Genomic DNA, 4,433 nt, shown 5'->3' with positions numbered 1-4,433 from the left:
AAATGGGGACGCAGTTAATGCAGAGATCAAACGTTTCGGGATATCTTTCCAAAAATCCATAATAAATTCAATAAAACCAAAATAAGGTAAAGTGCCCTCGAGTCGACCGGTTACTCGACTCGACCGATGATCAATATTTGAATGTTTTAATGGTGAATTTCTATAAAATTGACACTGATTCATATTATTTATGGAATAATTGACCTATTAATGTTAGATCATACGCCAAATATTAGTGCAAATATAAGTAAATTGATTAAATAACTCTACCGGTCGACTTGAGGGCACTTTACCTTATAAGGACGTTAAATTTCCTTTATCCATTTTTCTTCATTGAAGTACGCTTTTAAATTACTCCTTAAATTTGTTTTCTTTTAACCAAAGAAATTGAATCAAATATTGCCCAAAAGGAAAATGTTTAGCTTTGGGTCAAACGCTTTGAGATATCCACTTGGGGTCTCCAAAGCATCCCCGACAAAATCATCTTTCAAACAATAAGTACGTTCAAATTCTCTACACTTGTTCCTATTGCTTACATTTGATTTTATGAACTAAAAAAATAAATGGATAATACACAAAAAATGCTGTATAGAAGTCAAACATTTTGAGGTATTGATCTCGGGTCTTCGAGAAATACCCTATAAGTCAATCGCTAATTGATAAGAATGATAACTTCCCCAGGTCTTCCCTCTCACCCATTATTGTCGTAATTTTAGATAGTGTTTCTCAAATTTTAATCATATTTTTTCAATTTATGAATTTTGAGTGTGCAAACGTTTACCTCATATACATGATATATTGACAAACCACTTTTAATTGTTGCAAAGTATAGTCTGTGCAAGTAAATAAGCAGCGAGCTCATTAATTGAACAAACAACAATTTTAATTAAATATTAATTAATACCGCATAAAATATTGTAATATTCTCAAAAAAAAAAAAATACATTTATTGCGCAAACAATTTGTGTACTATCAGCGGAAACGCAAAAATTGTCCAAAATAAAAAAAAATTGATTTTGTGGTGATTTCACGCCAATTACCTACAAAGAAAAAAATTGTTTGACTGTACATTTCCCCCAGATAGTGGAATGAGGTGCCCAAAAAAAATCCAATTTGATTCTTCATTCTGTCCATTGAGGGAGAAAAAAAGCCCACATTCATCAGGGAGTGTGGTAGGCAGAAAAAATTGCGACCTGCGGAGTGTTATCCCAAAATGATTTGAAAGATGAAAGCTCCTAGCTTTTATGAGCCGATCAATATTTGTACGCCGAAAAAACATTACTTACACATAACGTCTGTGTGGGTGGGACATGTGTAAGTGTGAATGAAAAGCCAGTGGAAATTGCGAGTGTATGTCGCAGGAAAACCACCCCAATATAGAATTTTCCATTTGTGTTGTGCAGAGGAAAATCTATGCGGGATATGCCTTGGTACAAATGTAGTGACGGGTCCATATTGGATGGTTGAGAGCAAGAGGAGAGCAATTGTAGCCATGGTAACCTTGCAGAATAAAATTAGAATCAAGTACAAAGTGTTTCTCATTTCTATTTCAGAAAATTCTCCAAGAAATATTTCTCATTTTTTCCCCATTCTTTTTCACTGTTCTCCTGCAATTTTTATTCCTCTTAATTTGCAATTTTTTTGCTTATATGCACATTTTTCTTATTTTTCTTTTAAATACCCACCTACCACCCACATTTTCAGTGACTATTATTTTTTATTTAATCTTCTGCATCGGGGAATGATTCGCTATTTCTGCAATGTATACATAGCATATAATCTGTATTGGAATATTCTTTCAAATGAATCATCATTACTAGCATCTGGGAAAGAGTTGAAAGCGCCATTGGAAAAATTCGCAACGGAAAAAATAATGAACATAAAATAAAAACAAATCAATATTATATACATATCCCTTTTATTTGATTTTCCAATCTGGCATGATGCAATTTTATGTGGATTTTATGTACTTGAGAGCATTACGTTCATCGCTGAACTCATAGTCATCATTTCCTGAAATTTATTTTATTTATTTATTTTTATTAATAATAATCTACATTTTATTTTTTGCTCCATTTTAATTGGATTTGTTAATTATCAAATAATTAAACTTAAACTCACTGTTTGGATTGAAGAGACTTCCCAGTACTTCAACAATAACTGGTATTAAATCGCAATTTTCCATTATAATATTCACTTTCAAGCACTTTTGCAGATAATTGGTATATTTTATTTATTCAACAGCCAGAAGAGCTTCCAAGAGAGATATTCAAATTGGACATTCACGGTGAAATATGAGATAGACTACTCTGAGACAGGATCACATATAAGCTTGCAAATGCTACGTGAAACCCTAGATATATGAGAGTGATTTCTGTGGCTACAGAACACTAAAGCCTAAAGCGGAAGTATTCATGGATCTAGTTTAATCTTGGATGAGCATCAAAAATTATTGTAGCATTAAATGACTGTGCAATTTCCCATTGAGAGATTCATTTTAAATATTATGTCATAGTTCTGATAAAAATGATTAGGTAGACACAACATCGTCTATGGCTTTAATATAGGAAAATTGCTCACTCATTCTTCATCCCAGACCAGCACACATTGAACTATTTTATCGACATAAACCAACCCTGCGTATTTTTGACCACTCAGACTTATATTTGAATCTACTCTTTTCATTAATATGGAAATATTAGCAGTCTCGTGTAGGAAATAGGATAGCAGACTTCCATATATTCTGAGAATTAGTATTCAATTTAATAAAGGATCACTTTTCGGTTTCAATGACGACAATGAATCGACGAGACTTCAATCAAATTTCAATGAATGTAAAGCTAAGTAGGGGAGACTGGAGCAAAATTTGTCAAAAAGCATATTTAATTCTTTCACGAGCTCTGAGAAAACTTAAACGTTTTATAATGAGCATATTCTTACGGCAAATTTACTGCTCTACAACATTGCAGAAGACTATTTTCCTCTATCTGGAAAGAAATGTGATTTTCGAATCATTTTCTAAAAGTCGGTTTTGTTAAGATTCTCAAAATTCCTGGGGCAAATTTTGTCAGTCTTCGGATAATTTGTGACATTTTACTCACGCAAACGTTAAAAATATCAAATAGACATATTTTTATAGGAAATTTATTCCTCTAAAACTTAACGAGAAATGTGCTTAAATTGAGCTAATCAGTATATTGATATTTTTTGTAAGCCAAATATTCGTAAAAATAGGGCTCAAAATTTCACAATTTTTTATTTTACATAATCCTTCCTCGAATCCCTTGAAACTTTGTAAGTTTAAGAAAATTAATGAAAAATTTTAAGCCTCAGTCTCTTTTATTTTAGAAAATATCACTAAGAGAAATCCGAAAAAGTTAAAATAACATTCCGCAAATGTTAATTTTACCCTGCAATATTGATCCAAAACGGTGTAAATATTAACCTTTTTAGGTGTATTATGGGTTAAGTTACCCTATGATTTACAGAAAATTGATTTATTTAAGATCATACCTTCCTACTCCTTCCTCTCCTCGAAGTCCAATGGATCTTCGAATCTGCCCTTGATCAGAAATTTATGAGACGGGGGAATGTTGGAAGTTTTCTTTCCGGAAGAAATTATCGGCAAATAGAAGATTTTCATATGCTTATTTCTCACAGAATTTGCTTTATTGCAGCTTCCACTTTTGAACCTTCCTGTTGGAGTGGTCTTGGAGGAATACCACCAGCTTCCTCATGATCTTGGACTTGCTGGATTGGCTGTTGATTGTGGAGAATCACAGTCGCAACACAAACACTCCTTTAGCCACTTTTGCAAAAATCTTGCAAAAATCTTAAGTTAATACATAAAACAGATTTCAAAAAATCACAAAATTTATTAATCACATCATAAAATAATAATTTTATGACTTTTCGCAATTTGTTTTAGGTGAGAAATTAAGATTTTTGCACGCTGTCCATAAGTAGGGGAGACTGGGGCAAAAAGTCACAAATCGAAAATTTTAAAATTCAATATCTTCCAAGATAAATAAGATAGCGGCTTAAATTTTTAATAATAGATAGCCCCCATAGATCTTCTTCAATGGCGTAGGGTGGAATCACCAGTTCTCGCCAGTGCCCCACTTCTCGCAACTTACATTGAAATCGCTATTTTTCGCAATTTATGAAATAAATGAGTTTTTTTTTTGTATTGTTTCTGCTTCTACGCATAGAATCGAAAAATAATAATTATTCGTTTTGGATTCATGATTTTGATCACTTTTTAGAGCAATATTTTAAGCAAGTGCATCGAATCCAACATCTCTTACCAAATGTACTAAGTGTCGTCAAATTTTCATCAGGCCAAAAATACCTATTTGGGTAAATAATTTGTCTATTGAATATTTAATTGCACTTGTGGAATACATAAAATTTGTATTTAGTCAATTAATAAT

The 4,433-nt window shown here is 32.2% G+C and overlaps 1 long non-coding RNA gene across 1 annotated transcript; it reads right to left on the bottom strand.

The window, feature by feature from the left end:
* Window positions 1-1,608: 1,608 nt before the first annotated feature.
* On the bottom strand, window positions 1,609-2,966 carry LOC129806953 (uncharacterized). The gene is made up of 2 exons (XR_008752214.1): window positions 2,122-2,966; window positions 1,609-2,013 (listed from the first exon to the last, which is right to left on the bottom strand). It is a non-coding gene; the product is annotated as an uncharacterized LOC129806953 (long non-coding RNA).
* Window positions 2,967-4,433: the final 1,467 nt, after the last annotated feature.

This window comes from Phlebotomus papatasi, chromosome 3 (genome assembly GCF_024763615.1).
Source record: "Phlebotomus papatasi isolate M1 chromosome 3, Ppap_2.1, whole genome shotgun sequence".
NCBI classification, from domain to species: domain Eukaryota; kingdom Metazoa; phylum Arthropoda; class Insecta; order Diptera; family Psychodidae; genus Phlebotomus; species Phlebotomus papatasi.
The sequence above is the reverse complement of the archived record's forward strand: the minus strand, read 5'-3'. Positions and strand labels throughout refer to the sequence as shown.